Source organism: Pelophylax lessonae (assembly GCF_965119305.1).
Source record: "Pelophylax lessonae genome assembly, chromosome: 6".
Classification (NCBI taxonomy): domain Eukaryota; kingdom Metazoa; phylum Chordata; class Amphibia; order Anura; family Ranidae; genus Pelophylax; species Pelophylax lessonae.
The window spans coordinates 146341485-146360612 of NC_138773.1; the positions used below are offsets into that span (position 1 = coordinate 146341485).

The 19128-nt window shown below is 48.4% G+C and overlaps 1 protein-coding gene across 2 annotated transcripts in view; it reads right to left on the reverse strand.

Moving 5' to 3' along the window:
* Positions 1–19128, reverse strand: part of CLEC16A (C-type lectin domain containing 16A) — a 1483716-nt gene that overhangs the window by 1270063 nt on the left and 194525 nt on the right. The window lies entirely within an intron of this gene.

The following is a 19128-nucleotide window of genomic DNA, read 5'->3' on the forward strand; positions in this document are numbered from 1 at the left end:
AATTTTGGGTTTTCATGAGCTGTATGCCAAAATCATCAATATTAAAACAATAAAAGGCTTGCACTTCTTCAGTTGTGTGTAATGAATCTAAAATATATGAAAGTCTAATGTTTATCAGTACATTACAGAAAATAATGAACTTTATCACAATATGCTAATTTTTTGAGAGGGACCTGTATATAGCCAAAGCCGACACTTGGCCTTTGATAGTGCCCAAAGCCAACCACTGTTCAACCCCTTTCTGTAGAAAGCTCAAAACCCTAGCAATGGAAGACAAGCGAGGGTGCACCTTCAGGGATTCACACAATAAAATGTACGATTTCCACGTACGATGATATATCTTCCTAGAAGTCGACTTCCTAGCCTTCAATAGAGTAGGAATCACAGAGTCAGAAAAACCTCTATCTCTCAACACCTGGCTTTCAACAGCCATGCCGTTAAAGCCATAGACTGTAAAGCAGGATGGAAGATCGGGCCTGGAGACAGCAGATCTTCCCTGAGAGGAAGTCTCCAAGGACCATCGGCGACCAAACTTACTAGGTCTGAGTACCGGTGAGGCCAGTCTGGGGCTACCAGAATGACCGGAATTCTTTCTACCTCTACCCTGCATAGAAGCCTTGGCAGAAGTGTTAACGGAGGGAAGGCATAAACCAGCCGATACTGACCCCAAGGAGCCAACTGTGCGTCCGTGGCGTCGGCCAGAGGGTCCCGAGACCTGGCTACAAACCTCTGCACCTTCTTGTTGAGACGAAAGGCAAACAGATCGACCCTCCTTTTCGGGGGATGGTGAATAGGTTTGAATAAAACCCTTGAAAGTGTTCCTAAGAGGGAACTGGCACAATCACTCCTTGCAACAGCAATCGTGTACCGCCCCTCGCAAGTCCCTTAACAAGTCCCTGGTCTGAAGATGGTGAAGATTGGATGGGAAAAACCTGTCTGACGGTCGAGACTGGAAAGCAATCTTGTACCCCAAGTGGATCAGTTTATGAATCCTGAATCAAGGAGGTCCATGGTTTCCGGAAAGAAGCAAAAACGTCCCCCCCAGAAACGGGTGAGAATGCGGGTGAGCGCACCTTCATGCAGATCAAGATTTGTCTGCAGATCCAGACAGACCGGCCTTCGATTTTTTTTCCGGATCATGGCTTCTTGGAACCCCCAGAAGACCTGAACGGTTTACCTTTTTCTTGCAACCTGGAGGTAAGAATAAGCTGTTTTTGAGCAGAGAAGGAAGGCCCCCGCCTAGAACGTGGCACCTTACCCTTAGAGGATTGCGTAAGAAGAGCACTCTTTCTTCAGTGAGACTTTTGATCAACTCATCCAGAGAGGATCCAAACAACCTTTCCCCTGTAAAGGGGGGATCAGTCATGGCCTTTTTGGAAGCCTGGTCAGCAGACCAGGTTTTTAGCCACACCAAGCATCTAATAGCAATCCAAACTGCCAACACCCTGGCCACAATCAGAGCCTCATCCAGGGAGGGATCACACATGAACACCAGGGCTTGAGCCAACTGGTCCATTCGTTCAAGCACCGCCGGTGGGGAGGGGGGGTGCAGTTGGGGGGCGGGGGGAGCCGTTCAGCTTCCAAGTTTGTTTTTAGTAGCTTCACCCATTCAGTAACCCTCTGTGACACCACAATGTCCACAAAAGTAGTTTTCAAATTGGAACCCGCTATCACGTGTAGATGGCGGGAATGGGGACTCCGCCCGTCTATCCACGGAGTCCGCAAAAGTCGGTGATTCCTCCACCGGACCACAGTAGACTTGTATAGCCTGGAAACTGAGTGATCCACTTTCGGTGGTACAGTCCACCTAGTGGATACTGCATCTGCAAAAGGGTAACAGCGTTTAAAATGCTTAGACACCACCAGCATGTGCTTGATGCGCGGCCATTGTTCATCTACAATGGCATGAAACTTATCAGGACAAGGGAACACTTTGCCAGATTTCTGGGATTTGCGGGAGCCAAAAGACACCTGCGTACCCGACGCTGTCGATTCAGCCGCCAATTTTAAAGTTTCCCGCCCTGAAGCTATAAGGGCTTCCACCAAGGTGGGTTCCCGCACTGAGGCTGATGAAGACAGGTCCTCTTCACCGACGGAATGCGAAGAGTGGGGTGAGTTTGCGGCGGCCATATCTGCTGCCGATGGAGGTGAAGGCAGAGGGCGTTTGTGGCTGGCAACACTTGTAATCACAAAATCTACTTTTGACATCAGGCTTAGTAAAAATGCTGTGATATCGGGCTGTGACTGTGACCCAGAAGGGTCACAGTCACAGCAGGGTCTGTAGGTGAAATATTATCATGGGACTCCATTTTACACTAGTAAGAAAAAAAGTGCATTGTCCCTTTAAGAGTCACCAAATCGCAATCTCACCGCTCTCTCAGTGGGCTACCAAACCCCAGGCTAGTACAATCTAACAGCAGAGTGTACAAGGAAAACCCACAGAGAACCCCAGAAAAAGATTACCTTAGGAGCTGCCAGCACGCTCTGTGAAAAACTAAAGTGAAACTAATCTGCACAGGAAAAGGAAAGAACAGCCTGTGTCTTTGCTAGAATTAAAGTGCCATGCCGCTCGCCTGTCCAGCGATCGTGGACCACAGGAAAATGGCCGCCCCCACGCATTCCTATGGGGAGCTAACAAAAAATGGCTGCCCATGTAATACAATCGGAAAAAGAACGCATTTATCCACAGCAAAATGGCGGCCCCCATGGAGCGCCATGCGGTCTCCAGGACCCCCAAAATGGGTCCCTGAACATAAGGCATCTGAGGGTCCAACAACCGCCATCAAAAAGGTGCCACAGGGGCCGCAATATTTCCACCCCCCATGGAAGAAACCTGCACAGGGTAGGGGAAAAAACAGAGGGGTTTGGGCCTAGTCCTCCCGAGAGGCCAGGGGAACCGAAGGAGCCCCGAGGGTCTGACCATTCCAAGGATAGGGCCCACGTCCACCCCGAGATCGCTAGAGGTTTTGGGGGGACAATTACTCACATACCAGGTGGGAGCCACTCTGAAACAGATCACCTCCCACCTGGGATGGGGATGCTGTCAGCCAGAGGGTATGCCACGACTCAGGGCGTTCCAGGTCGATCGCGTCCCCACGAGATGGTTCACTCTCAGGCTTGTCCCCATCAGACGGGGCACAGTTGTGGCGAGGCCTAGTTCTGGACTATAACCTGCTCACGCTTGCTGACCAGGCTGGGAGACCTTAAGGATCTAGATTATCCAGTCTTAAAAGCACAACCTGCTGTTGATTGTAGTTCTCCAGGAACTAACTAGCGAAAATAAAAATAAAAAAATCACTAAATAATAAAAATTCCCTATTTACAGCCAAGACCAGAGTCCCATTGGGGAGCTAGGTCCTATTCTTAAAACTAGGCAGAAACACTGCAGTCTGAAGCAGAGTGGGTGGGGTTATGCATGGGTGATTTTTTCCTGCCTAGTGCCTATTCCTGATTGGAGGAGCATAACCCAATGGTAATGAAGTTATGGAGCTGCGTCTGTCAATGAACGATAGAGAAGTTAAAAAACTAAAATAATGTGGTTGCATAAGTGTGCACACCCTCTTATAACAGGGGATGTAGCTGTGTTCAAAATTAAGCAAATTCAAACTCATGGCAAATATGAGTCAGTACACACCTGCCATCATTTAAAGTGCCCCTGATTAACCCCAAATAATGTTCAGCTGTTCTAGTAGGTCTTTCCTGACATTTTCTTCCAAAGCATCAGAGGGATCTCATTGTTAAAAAGTATCAGTCTGGAGAAGGGTACAAAAGAATTTCTACTGAATTAGATATACCATGGAACACAGTGAAGAGAGTCATCATCAAGTGGCGAAAATATGGCACCACAGGGACATTACCAATAACTGGACGTCCCTCCAAAATTGATGAAAAGGCAAAAAGAAAATCAGGTCAGGGAGGCTGCCAAGAGGCCTACAACATTAAAGAAGCTGCAGGAATATCTGGCAAGTAAAGGCTGTGTGGTACATGTGACAACATTCTCCAGTATTCTTCATATGTCTGGGCTATGGGGTAAAGTGGCAAGACTGAAACCTTTTCTTACAAAAGAAAAACATCCAAGCCTGGCTACATTTTGCAAAAACACACCTGAAGTCTCCCAAAAGCATGTGGGAAAAGGTGTTATGGTCTGATGAAACCAAGGTTAAACTTCATGGCCACAATTCCAAAACATATGTTTGACGCAAAAACTGGATTTTTGTCTTACCGTAAAATCCTTTTCTATGAAGTTTATTGACAGACACAGCTCCATATAATTCTTACCACGACTATGGGGCCGTCCCTGCAGGCATACACCTACACACTCGGCTATAGGCTTCAGTTTCGTTGCAAGCAGTGTTCAGAGGAAAAACCCCAACCCACTCAAGATAGAGGGAAGGGTGCTGCGTCTTTCAATGAACGTCAGAGAAAAGGATTTTACGATAAGACAAAAGTCCAGTTTTCTCTATCGTTCATTGACAGACGCAGCTCCATATAATTCTTGAACATTAGGACATCCCAAAGCAGTATTTGCATGAGGGATGGGAAAAACAACACAGAAAAAGAACGTAATTCCCAACAAGGCTAAAACTTTAGCCAACCAGAGAATATAGAGCTCAACCAGGAACAACAGGAGCTCACCTGGACAAACACCCTCAAAGAGACTAAGTCTCTTTTAAACAGCAGCCTGCAAAACCTTTTGGCCAAAAGAAGCATCCGAGGATGCCAACACACCTACTTTTTAAAATTTTGATGATTTGTGCACAGACGACCAAGCTGCTGCCTTGCAAATTTGTATCTCCGACGCCTGATGGCGAAAAGCCCAAGAAGCACTCAGTGCCCTAGTAGAATGCGCCTTCACAGGGAAAGGTGAAACCTGACCCTTCAGTGAATAAGCCTGAACCACTGTCTGCCTGATCCACCTAGAAATGGTCGCAGCAGACGCAGCCAATCCCTTTTCTACGTCCTTCCATAAGGACAAAAAGAGGAGCTGATTTCCAGAAAGATTCAGTAGCCGCCAGGTACACCCTCATCGCCTGAACCACATCCAAAGAATGCAAAGCAATTTCCTTAGGATGCTTGGGCTTAGAACAAAAAAGGCGGCACAAAGTCTTCAATTCGATGGAAATCAGAAACCACCTTATGAACAAACGACTGACTAGGTCAAAGTGCCACTTTATCTCTGTGGATCACCAAATAAGGCGAACTGCAGGAAAGCACCGCCAATTCTGATACTCTGCGAGCAGAAGCAATAGCCACCAAAAAGGCAACCTTCTGAGACAAGGTAAGCAGAGGAATCTCCCTAATGTTCTCAAAAGGAGGTTTTTGAAAGAGACAATACCAAATTCAGATCCCACATAGGTAACGGGGATCGCCTCGGAGGGGCCACATGACAGACCTCTATAAAAGTGCGAATCAACACATGCGAGGCTAAAGGACGTTGGAAAAACACAGCCAAGGCCGACACTTGGCCTTTAATGGTAGCCAAGGCCAACTTCTTTTCAACACCTCTTTGAAGGAAAGCCAAGATCTTAGCCAATGAAAAAAAGGCAAGGATGCACCTTCATAGATTCACACCATGAAATGTACGATTTCCGGGGGGCGTGGCTGCCGGCGCGGAAGATGGCTGCTATGTAAGCTAGCCCCGCAAGCCACCCGAGACACATGCCGCAACGAGGGCTCTCCCAGCTCCGGTATCTACCTGCACTGGTCCGCTGACACTGCCGAGATGACCCGCAGGAAGAAGGAATCCGCACAACTGTCTAAATTGTCCGGTTACTTCATATTGCAAGCGCATGGTCTCCACCAAGATGGCGCCGGAGGCCCGGGACGCACGCAGAGCTCCAAGCAGGGAGCTGGCTTGCTCCCAAAGCTGACCCTGCTCCAGCCACCACTTCCGCAGCGTAAGGTGATCGGGAACCCGGACAGCAGTCAGTCCTCAGGCTCCCCTTCGCCACAGTCCCCATCCTCCAGAAGCCCTGCAAAAAACAGGCAGAGATGGGACTCTCCGCCCCCTGAATTCCCTGGTGCAACAGGTATGGAACTCTCTCCCCATCTCCCGGCACCACAGTTACCTTCAGCTATGGACCCACTGGCTACACATTCCACAGGGGGCAACCCCATCTCAGAGGCTGCTATGAGGGACATGCTGTTCTCCCTGCGGGCCTCAATGCAGGCGGACATGCAGCTGCAGACAAGGCAGATAACAGCAGAGATCTCGGCTCTGGGAAAGAGAATTGACTATGTAGAGCACTCTGTCCAAAACCACACTGAATCCATCAACTCTGATTGACAGATTGAACTCTCATACTGAGGAGATCTCCTGGCTAAAAAATAAAGTGGCAGATCTGGAGGATCGCTCCAGACACAACAACATCAAACTGAGGGGCATATCTCAAGCGATTTCTCCTGATCACCTGCTGCAGCATGTCACTTCTCTCTTCAAACTGCTAGTGCCTTCCCTGTCTGATTCGGAACTCCATATAGATAGGATCCACAGACTGCCCAAGCCCACCTTTTTGGAGAATAATGTGCCTCGGCATGTTTTGCGCAGGGTCCATTTCTTTACTGCTAAAGACAAAATAATGATGGCCTCCAGGCAAAGGGGCACACTACCAGAACCTTACTGTGATGTTCAACTGTTGCCTGACCTTCCCAAGCACACGTTGCAGGCCAGGCGCAACCTATCCACCATCACTAAGGCCCTGCGCAATCATCAAATACAGCACAAGTGGAGGTACCCGGCGACGCTTTTGGTGACACACGGGGGATTCACCGCGAAGATCAAATCGCTAGAAGACGGTATCGCCATGCTCAGGAGATGGAATATTGTGCCTGCGGACCACGCCACGGCTCCTGATCACTCGCCCTTATGGCCGCTGGATGAAGAATGGCATGTGGCCTCCCGTAAACGGCCCTCCAGGCCTTCTTCCACTCAACCCAGCCCTAGCCGCAATTGACTCCACACATCCGTGTCTCTGGTCTCTGAAAGATGCTCATTCACCTGGCCCTCCTCTGGTTTTTGTGCGAGTTTTCTCGCTCTCGGGCTGCCGAGACGGCCCTTTTTTTAGGCTTTGTTCTTTTTTTTCTTTCTCAATGTTACTGGTTCTCTTCTTATTATCAACATGGGTGACGTCTGCTCTACCTTGGTCCTTTTCCCTGCAACATGACCATCAAGTTACTAACCATTAACGCCAACGGCCTGAACCACCCGGCTAAGAGAGGGTCCCTTTGGAAGGAAGCCATCTCCCAAAGAGCTGATGTGTTGTCGGTTCCAGAAACCCACTTTCGAACTGATGCAACGCCTAACTGTGGACATAAAGCCTATCTGCACATAATCTTGGCGTCTAGTACCGAAAAACAGAGGGGTGTGATGCTGGATTTTCGGGACTCCCTTGCTGTTCGGATACATAAGACTGTTCTGGATCCTGAAGGCAGGTATATCATAGTGACATGTGATCTCAACGACCCACCGCTCACTTTGGTGACCGTTTATGCTCCAAACTCCCACCAGATCCGTTTCATGCGCAGGATCCTCAAGCAAGTATATGCGATGCAGTACGGTCATTTGTTGATGTGTGATGTGTGACTTCAATGCTGTTGTCGACCCCGGGTTTGACTCCTCGGCGTCCCTCCGGAGCCGACAACAGTCCTTGGGACAGGTTATTGCATGAGGAAAAGTTGTTTGATGTGTGGAGGTGCCAACACACCACGGAGAGGGATTACTCGTTCTTCTCCGCTAGGCACAACTCCTATTCTCGTTTGGATATGTTCTTTGTGGATTTGTTTTTACTGGATAAGGCTTCCTCCTCTGCAGTCAATGACATAACGTGGTCAGACCATGCAGCCGTGGAATTGACTATAGAGGATGCAGCAAAATGTACTAACTCCTACATTTGGAGGTGTGATCTTCGCATGCTACAGGATGAGAAGTGTAGGGCTCACATATCTAAGCAATTACAGGACTTCCACCAAATTAATGACTCCTCTGTCTCCGACCCGTGGGTGCTGTTGGGTGCACAAAAAGCGGGGGGTGTGCATCCAGCAGCAGGCGCGGCTTCGGAGACAGAGGAAGGACAAAATCTCCCTGCTGATGCACAAGATACACACATTGGACACGGATAACAAACGTGACCCCACTGAGTCTAGGTCCCAAACCATTGTCACACTGAGACAGGAGCTCTGTCTCCTACTCTTGGAGCTTTCAAACAGGCAACTTCACTATATGAAACAAAAATACTACTGCCAGGCTAACAAAGCTGGCAAATTCTTAGCTTCCCAAGTTAAGCACAAACAAGCAAAAGCCAGAATTCCCTACCTACTCCATCCCACAAATGCATCCAAAATTACACACCCACAAGCTATAGCGGATGAATTTGCTGACTTTTATAGTTCTTTATACCAGGGCTTGACAAATTTTCCTGAAATCTAGGAGCCAGCTAAAAAAGTTAGGAGCCAGTTTTTGTTTTTGTTTTTTAAACTAACAACCAAGCTTTATTTAATAAAACTGATAGAACCCCACTCTTCTCTATAGCGCAATTGGATGAAAACAGACTGTCTCTTTCCATCTGATGCCATCTGATCCGATCCACGGGATGGATAGAAAATAGAACCACTATCCGTCTGTTTTTGGTGGACAGGATCAGATGGCGGCAGATTACTGCTCCATAGGAGAATGAAGGGTCCGATCAGGTCTGCCTGAAAAACTGACAGGCGGACCTGATCAGACAGCCCGTGTGAAAGGGGCCTTCGGCTGTGGCATGGCGATGAGGAAAAAAAAAAAAAAAAAAAGATTTTATATTATATATATATATATATATATATATATATATATTTTTTTTTTTCTTTTTTTTTTTAATAATAATAATTGGAGAAAAAAAAAATATTTTTTTATTATTTTTTTTAATAATTACAAAAAAGAAAAAAATATTATTTTTTTACATTTAAAAAATTTAATTAATAATAATAACCACACTCCCTGTCAAAGGTAGTAACTAACTGGACAGGGAGATGGTAATGCATTGAGAACAGGCAGGCAGTGGAAACAGTCATTACAAAAGTCATTACTCCCGGTCACCACAAGAGGGCGCCAGTTCCCCATTAGAAGCCTCTCATCTCAAGTAGGCCGAAAAGCCGAGGCCTCAATTTTCGGACGGCACGGAAGTCCGTGCAAAAATGACAGGACACCTTCTGCAGGGCACCCCAGGCGCCAGGTCGCTAATTCTAGTCGCAAATGCGACCTGGCGCCCGGGTTTTGTCGAGCTCTGCTTTATACAACCTAGTAGATGACCCCTCTGAGATCCAGCTGTCCGCGGAGGATATTAATCGTTTCCTTCATAGGATATCCCTCCCTTCCCTGTCTGCACACCAACTGCACCTCCTCAACTCTCCCATCACGCACGCTGAAGTCCACTCTAGCATTGCCTCATTACCGAAGGGCAAATCGCCTGGCCCCGATGGATTCTCCAATGAATTCTATCAACTCTTCGCCCAACACTTATGCCCTACCATGTCAGCGGTTTACAACAAGGCCATAGAGGTCTCCTCACTCCCCTCAGATATCTTAGGTGCCCACATCGTCACCTTGCCCAAACCTGGTAAAGACCCCAACAAACCTGCTAACTTCCGCCCCATCTCCCTACTGAATTTGGATGCGAAGATCTATGCCCGAATCCTGTCCAAACGTATACAAGCAATGCTACCCACACTTATACACAAGGATCAAATGGGATTCACTCCGGGTAGGCAGATGTCGGACGGCACTAGGCGACTTTTAGGCATCATGCACCAAGCGCAGTCCACCAAAACCCCGTCTGTGTTACTTACCCTAGACGCCGAAAAGGCATTTGACAGGGTCCATTGGGGGTATATGAAAGCTACCCTGCAAAAATTTGGTTTCTCAGGCCCCATCCTGTCCGCTATTATGGCCCTCGACTCATCTCCGACGGCACAAGTATATACGTCGGGCATACTGTCTAAAAGATTCAACATAACGAACGGTACAAGGCAGAGCTGCCCCTTATCTCCCACGATATTTAATTTAGTTATTGAACCCTTAACGGAGACAATATGATCCAACCCCCTCATCACAGGTTTCCAACTGCCGTCATACCACCATAAAAGCAACCTGTTCGCTGACGACATAATTATGATGCTTATCCATCCGGACAAATCATTGTCAGCGGCATATGCCACACTCCTAGATTATAGTAAGGTATCATTCTATAAACTTAATGCCTCCCAATCCACCGTCCTTAACATGGGAGTCCCTACCCACACCCAATCCAAGCTCCAACTGTGCATCCTCTGGTCCACTGAGAGCATCCATTACTTAGGCATTGATCTGCCAGCCGATCCCCTTAAATTGCTGTCCATCAATATCAACAGGATAATGACCAAGATCACTACTGACATTTCCACTATGCGCAACCCCTATTTCTCTTGGAGCGGTAGGGTAGCAGCTTATAAAATGTTCATACTGCTCCAAATCTTATACCTCTTCAGAGCACTTCCCATCCATTTTCTGGTGACACACCTTTTTAAACTATCCAGGCTGATGAACTCCTACATCTGGGGAGGGAAAAGGCCTCGTTGTGCCTTTTTAATTTTGGTAAGAAAAAAACAATTTGGGGGTGCTGCTGTCCCTGATCTTCCTACCTATTACAGGGCCTCAATTCTGGCTCAACTGAGACAATGGCTCATGGTTGAAGAACCACCTATGTGGGCGACCCTGGAGAAAGATGTGGCACCGACAAGGGATCTGAGAACTCTGCTTTGGAGTGACAGATGGATGGAGTGGCGGCTCGCTGACTTACCTCCTACAATGCAGGCGGTACTGCGAGTGTGGCGTCTCGCCCCAGCGTCCCCCCGATGCACGAGACATCACTGCCAAGTCCACGTTACCTTTGACTATACTTATCCCCTACTTACCTGACCTACCGGTACACCTACTCACCAGGTGGAACATCCACTCCATCAACTCCTTTTATGACAATGGCTCTCCAATCCCCTTAGTAGATGTAATTGACAGACACGGCATCCCACAACACATGCACTTTCACCTTCTACGTATTTCCCACTTTCTGAGGGCCCATCCTTTGCGATCTATCTTGGTGGATGGCAGAATATGGGACCTTCTCACGGCGGCGACTCCAAAATCCCCCAAACTATCACATTACTATAGTGCCCTGTTGGACAACTCCACATTCTATAAAACCACTCATATGTTTAAATGGGACAAGGAATTGGGCACTACGTTCTCTATCCAACAGTGGCGATCTGCCCTTGCCACAATCTATAAATATTCGCATTGTGCGAATCATTGGGAGATGACCCAGATACTAGAGAACAGATGGTATTATACCCCCTACCGCCTCGCCGGTTTCTCTCAATCCCATTCCCAACTATGTTGGAGGGAATGCTCTCAAGTAGGGACCCTACTCCACATTCTATGGTCCTGTCCTTCATTGACGGGCTACTGGAATCGAGTATTTAAGTTTATGTCCACACACACAGGTTGTTTAATGAAACCTTCCCCAGAGTTAGCCTTACTGCACTTGGGTATAGATCGACTGCCGGTACTATATCGGCCCTGGGTCACACATGTACTTCTTGCAGCTCGAACGGTTGTTCTCCGTAAATGGAAGACGGTAGAGGCCCCCAAATCTAGCCGATGTGGTTCAGTTACTCAAATTAAATTATCAATTTGAAAAGGCTCTAGTGATCAATAGGATGAAGCTGCACTCCTTTAATGCCCATTGGGACTTTTGGGCTGTAACACTACCATGAGGTTTTGTTGTTTGATGTTGGATGTGGCAAATGTAACCTAATGTTATGACTGATTTTACTCACAGATGTTACTACTTCCTGCTTACGATGTTGAGAAATGTATGATTTCCTTATTTTCTCTGTTATGTTTGAAACTTGAATAAACATCACTTGCATAAAAAAAAACAAAAAAAAAAAACACCTGGCTTTTAACAGCCACGCTGTTAAAGCCAGCGACTGAAAAGCAAGATGGAAGATCGGCCCTTGGGACAGCAGATCTGAGCCACCAAAATGACTGGAATCCCCTCCACCTCTATTCTGTGCAGAAATCTTGGCAGGAGTTCCAGAGGTGGAAACGCATAGATAAGCCCATAATGACCCCAAGGAGCCACTAGTGCATCTACGGCGTCAGCTAGGGGATCCCGTGACCTGGCTACAAACCTTTGAACCTTCTTGTTGAGCCGAGAGGCCAACAGGTCGACATCGGGTGTCCCCCACCGAGCACACAGAAGATGAAACACCTCCGGGTGTAGAGACCATTACCCTCTGATCCAACACCTGACGGCTCAGGTAGTCCGTCTGCCACTTTTCCACACCTGGGATGTGTACCACGGAGAGAGCCGAAACAAAATACTCTGCCCATTTCAAGATCTCGGCCACCTCCCGGGCCGATAGGACACTCTTGGTGCCCCCTTGAAGATGGAGGTAAGCCACGGTTGTGGCATTGTCCGTTTGAACGCAGACAGGACAACCTTGTAGACGAATCGCCCAGTGACAAAGGCAAAGCTTTTTTCCCTGAGATCCAGAACATTAAACGGTAGTCTGGACTCTTCCACTGTCCAAGACCCCTGGGCTCAGCACTCCTCCTCCTCCACAGCTGGACAGGCTGGCTTCCATGGGGACCACGGTAAAATACAATCAAAGTCAAGACTTGCCCTGGCGCAATGCCAACGAGCGAAGCCACCATAGAAGAGCAGCCTTTGTGTTGTGACTCAACCAAATCATAGAATCCAACGACTTTGGATTTTTGTTCCATTTGACCAGAATTTCCCTCTGTAATGACCTGGTGTGGAACTGAGCAAATGGGACCGCCTCAAAAGGTCAACACCATCAGGCCTAGGACTCTCATGCAAGTCCGCAGCAAGGACAGATTGCTGGACAACAAACGAATCGCCCCCTGCAACTTCTGCAGCTTGTCCAGGGGAAGAAAACCCTTCGCCGAACCGGAATTCAGAGTCAGACCCAGGTAGACCAGCCACCACCGTGCGAATAGACTCCATTCAAAACTTCTGTACCCGCACAAAACGGTTCAAAGCTTCTAGAGCCAGGATTGGACGCACTTTGCCACCCTTCCTGTCCACAGTGAACAGGTTTGAATAAAACCCCTGAAAACTTTCCCGAGAGGGAACCGGCACAATCACTCCTTGTGACAGCAGATCTTGCAACGCCTCTCGTAGGTCCGTTAACTGATCTGGAGATAGGCAGAGGTTGGACGGGAAGAACCTGTCCCAACGGTGGGGACCTGAATTCGATATTGTAACCCAATGGGATCAGTTCGTGAACCCATTGGTCCTGAATCAAGGAAGTCCATGGCTCCGGAAAGAAGCGAAGATGTCCCCCTACCCCAGAAACAGGTGGGGGCGTCCCTTCATGCAGACGAGGATTTGTCCGCAGATCCAGATTGGTCTGTTATAGGCTTACCCGACCATGTCTTCTTGGAACCCCCAGAAAACCTGGCTTAGCTCCTTTCTCCTGCGACCCGGAGGTATGAAAAGGACAGCCTATGAGCAGTAAATGAAGGCTTCCTTCTATTACACGGTGCCTTGCCCTTGGTGGATTGGGTTAGAAGAGTACTCTTCACACCTGTAAGGCCTTTGGATCCTCCCTGGATGAGTTGATCAAACAACCTGTGAACCATAAAGGGAAGGTCAGAAAGATCCTTCTTGGAAGCCTGGTCCGCAGACCAGCTTTTTAGCCACACCATGCATCTAATAGCAACCCCCACCGCAGACACTCTGGCTACCAGTGGAGCCGCATCCAGCAACGCATCACATATATACAGAAGAGGGCTTAGACCATTTGGTACGTTCGCTCCATCAGGCCTGACGAGAGCTGCTCCATTTCCAAGTCACCTTTCAGCAACTTCATCCATTACGTTATGTTCTGTGACACCGGAGTGATCACAAAGACCAGTTTCAGTATTGAGCCCTCTATAATATGCAAATGGTGGTAGAGACTCAATCCGTCTATCCACGGGGTCTGTAAATACCGGGGACTCCCCCACCGGAACCACAGTAGACTTGTTTAGTCTGAAAACCAGATGATCCACCTTTGGTGGTACGGTCCATCTAGCGGATACCGCGTCCGCGAAGGGGTAGCGTATTTTAAAACACTTTGGAACCACTAACATTTGTTTGATGCGCCCCCACTGTTTATTGACAATGTTGTCAAAAAGTTCCGGACAGGAAAAAACCTTGCCTGACTTCTGGGATTTGCGGGTGGCAAAAGACACTGGAGCTGTAGAATCATCTGCAATTTTTAAGGTTTCCCGCACTGACACTAAGTGCCTCCCCCAGCGCGCTTTCCCACGCGGCTGCTGACGAGGATACATCCTCCTGGCCATTAGATAGCGAATAGAGTTGAGCGGACACCTGGATGTTCGGGTTCGGCCGAACTTCACAAAAAAGTTCGAGTTCGGGACCCGAACTTAACCCTGAACCCCAACCCCATTGAAGTCAATGGGGATCCAAAATTTTGAGCATTAAAATGGCTCTAAAAAAGTCATAGAAAGGGCTAGAGGGCTGCAAATGACAGCAAAATGTTATTAAGAGCATGGCAAGTGCTCTGCAAACAAATGTGGATAGGGAAATAACTTAACATAAAATACATAAAAATAAAAAATAATAATCTTGATCTAGGACGAGGTCCATATGGAGTAGGAGGTTGAGGTGGCGGTGGATGTGGTGGTGTAGGTGGAAGCGGCGGTAGAGGAGGACAAGGTAGCCAACACTGGTTTTTGTTTTTAATTTAATTTTTTTTTTAAATGAAAGGAAAAAGGGCATCATTTTGTGCCCCCTTTTCCTCATGGGATAGAGACAGGGATTATAATTTGGTGTAGGCTAGTTATTAGCAATCACAGGGTGAGGTAAAATTGTTGCAAGTGAAAGTTTACTTGACCTTTATGACCTGGGCTTATTCAGCCTTTGTTCCTACTCAAATTTGTCCCTGTATCTGGGGAGATTGGGCCGGTTCCCCCTCTTCCCGCTCAAATTCCCTTGTATCTGGGGAGATTAGTTGAGTTTTCCCCTCTTCCGGCTCAAAAATCCCGCCTAAACCCCTGGTTTAGGGCTATTTAAGAGGGACCCCCACAGCTATGGGCTCAGCAACCTCACTGGAACGGAGCTGTGGTGTTCCTCTCCCTCCCTTGTTTTGTTGCGGCCAGTATTATTTGTAGGGTCACCTTTGTGTTATGCAAAGGTTAACAATGTATATATATGTATATATATATATATATATATATATATATATATATATATATATATACATACATACATACATACACACACGATTTGTTCTGTGTATTAATGTTGTTCTGGATAATTTTTATTAAGTTGAATTTGTTTATTCTTACAACCTGGGTCGTAGTGACCGGGATGTTTTCAGTGTTTTATAATATTGTTGAAAATCTTTTATCACATTTGCTTAAATAAACAAACAATAAACGGCCGCGGCCTTAAAAAATGTCCAACCAGATGTTGTGTGGTGTCTCATTATTGTTAATGTATTATTAATAATCTAGGTAGTCCTGTCTACTATCCCATTAGGGTACACCCCAAAAGAGTGAGAAAGATCAAAAATACAACAATGGCTGGGTAAGGCCGGTATACATGTCTATTCTGCACAAGGTAAGGACAAGTCCTGTGGGATCCATGCCTGGTTCATTTTAATGAACGTGAGCTTGTCCACATTGGCTCTGGACAGGCGGCTGCGCTTGTCTGTGATAACGCCCCCTGCCGTGCTAAATACACGTTAAGATAATACACTGCTGCAGGGCAGGCCAGCACCTCCAAGGCATAAAGGGCAAGCTCAGGCATGTGCCCAATTTGGAGACCCAGAAGTTGAAGAGGGCAGACCCGTCATTCAGTACGTCTAGGCGTGTGCATACATGCTGCTCCCCCATGTTGGTAAAATGCTGCCTCCTGCTAAGATGTTCCATATCAGCTGGTGGTGCTGATTGTTTTGGCGTGTTGACAAAGCTTTTCAACATTTTGGCCATGCTAACTCTGCCTTCTGAGTTGCTGGCGGTGCCTCGGCTGCATTGGCTAACTCTTCCTCCTCCTCTGTCTTTGCCTTCCACTGTGAACCCGCTGTCAGGTGGGAATGCCACCAGCAGCGAGTCTACCAGTGTGTGCTTGTACTCGCGCATCTTACGATCACGCTCCAGTGAGGGAATTAAGGATGGTATGTTGTCATTGTAACGGGGATCCAGCAGTGTGGCCACCCAGTAATCAGCACAAGTTATAATGTGGGAAACTCGGCGGTCGTTGCGGACACACTGCAGCATGTAATCGATCATGTGTGCCAGGCTGCCCAGAGGCAACGAAAAGCTGTCCTCTGTGGGAGATGTATCGTCTGTGTCTTCTGTATCCCCCCAGCCACGCACCAGCGATGGCTATGAGCTGGTTTGGGTGCCACCTTGCTGTGAACATGGTTCCTCCTCCTCCACCTCGTTATCCTCTAGAACTGTGCCCTTGCTGGACAATTGTGTATCTGTCGTTTGTGGGTGCAGGAACCCACCCTCAAAGTCACTTGTGAATGACTGCCCTGAAAGCCTCTTGCTCCTCCTCCTGTGCCACATCCTCTTCCATCATCGCCCAAAGCGTTTTTTCAATGAGGCATAGAAGTGAGATAGTAACACTGAGAATGGCGTCATCGGCACTGGCCATGTTGGTGGAGTACTCTAAACAGCGCAACAAGGCACACAGGTCTCGCATGGAGGCCCAGTTATTGGTGAAGTGGTGATGTTCCTCAGAGCGACTCACGCATGCGTGCTGCAGCTGAAACTCCATTGCCTGCTGCTGTTCGCACAGTCTGTCCAGCATGTGCAAGGTGGAGTTCCACCTTATGGGCACGTCACATATGAGACGGTGAGCGGGAAGGCCGAAGTTACACTGCAGCGCTGACAGGCGAGCAGCAGCAGGGTGAGAACGCCGAAAGTGCGCACAGACGGCCCGCACTTTCTGCAGCAGCCCTGACATATCAGGGTAATTTTAACCTCTGCACCACCAAATTCAGCACATGCGCCAGGCAAGGGATGTGCGTCAAACCGGCTAGGCCCAGAGCTGCTACGAGATTTCACCCATTATCGCCAGGCCGGGCTTGAGGCTCACTGGCACCAACCACTCATCGGTCTGTTGTTCAATGCCCCTCCACAACTCCTGCGCGGTGTGGTGTTTTTCCCCCAAACAGGCAAGTTTTAAAACTGCCTGCTGTCGTTTACCCCTGGCTGTGCTGAAGTTGGTGAAGGTGTTACGCTGACGGGATGAGGAGGCGGTAGAGGATGAGGAATCTGAGTAGGAGTTAGCAACAGGAGGCAAACTGAAGCGCCCAGCAATCCTCGGTGGTGGAAGGACATGCGCCAAACTGCTATCCGCCTCAGGCCCAGCCGCCACTGCATTTACCCAGTGTGCTGTTAGGGAGATATAACGTCCCTGACCGTGCTTACTGGTCCACGTATACGTAGTTAGATGGACCTTGCCACAGATGGCGTTGCACAGTGCACACCTGATTTTGTCCCCCACTTGGTTGAGCAGGGAAGGGATGGCTCGTCTGGAAAAGTAGTGGCGGCTGGGCACGGCGTACTGTGGGACAGCCACCGCCATAAGGCTTTTAAAACTCTGCCTCTCCACCAGACCGAATGACAGCATTTCAAAGGTCAGGAATTTTGAAATGCTGGTATTCAGGGCCAGGGATCGCGGGTGGATAGGGGGGTACTTCCTCTTCCGCTCCAGTGTTTGGGAGATAGAGAGCTGAACACTTCCATGGGACATTGTGGAGATGGTTTTTATATTTTTAAAAAGTCCCACCGCACTACAGCGCCCCACAGAGGTCCGGCAAGCGCACTGGAGACCCCCAGCAGAGAGAGACCCCCAGACTCATCACCCTGTACCAAAGATGACAAGGAGGCCCAGAACATCTGCACAGCACGTGTCAGCAGTAATCTTGATCCAAAAGGGGAGGATCTGAGAAAAATCCCAGGGTATAGTGAGGGGCTCCACCCAAAAAAAAAAAACACTTCCATTCCGATTCCCAATAGCGAAAACCACCGCAAAATGGCTGTTTCGGGTGTACCAATATGGCCGCGGATCTCCTCAGCACATGAGGCTACAAGAAAATGGCCGCCCCGCTCGGCCTGAAGAGCAGCTAAGGACCTTTGTGGGGACCCCCCAGACTCCGACATGGGATCAATTGGCAGGTGGATCCTGGAGGAAAAGGCAGAGATCCCCACCCCCGCATGATCATTCATCCGGTGCCGCACCCCCGTCCCTCCATCTGGCCTGAAGCGTGGTCCAAGCCCCCGCGAGTAGGCCCAAAAGCCCCCAGCATGAGGGGGGCAGGTAGAAGAAGAGGTGCATAACAGGACAGAAGGGGAACCCGGGAATGTGAAGGTCCGACCATCCCAGGAGGGGCCCGCATCCAACCCCAAAATCCGCCAGGGCAGGAGGGGGGAACATTTACTCACCATACCGGAACAGGCAAGCGCCATCTACTGACAGAACTCCTCTCTGCTGAAGTAGGGGCTGTCAGCCAAATAGGAACGCTGCGACACGGCCTAGACCCGGTTGTGTGTGACCTGGTGAGACATTTAACTCGCTAGGCCAGTCCCTGTCCATTGGGACTATGTCGCGGCTGACCCAGCGGGGAGCTAAGGCCTGCGTGCACTCGTTGGCCGGCTGGGGTGACCACTGGATCTATACATCCAGCCTGTCACCCAGATCTGGCATAGTTGCTTGTAGATCTCACGGGGAAAAAATTCGGAGAAAAGCGAACTAAAAAAAAAACTATCATCTAGAGGAACTAGGTCCTTACTTCTGACTAGGCAGATTAAAACTGGCATCCTATGCAGGGAGAGACAGGGTGTACCCCCTAGGACTGCCCATAGTCGTAGTCCTGTAGGGGGGGAAGCATAACCCTACTGATATGGATCAGAGACTGCGTCCGTCAATGAAATATAGAGAAATGTAGATCTAATACTTTTATTTTGATATTCTAGATTTTATTTCATCCGAAAACAATTCAGATCCTGTTTACTGATAAAATATGTTTAACGCATTGATGCATACAGTCAGCCTTTTCAGACTGGAGAAC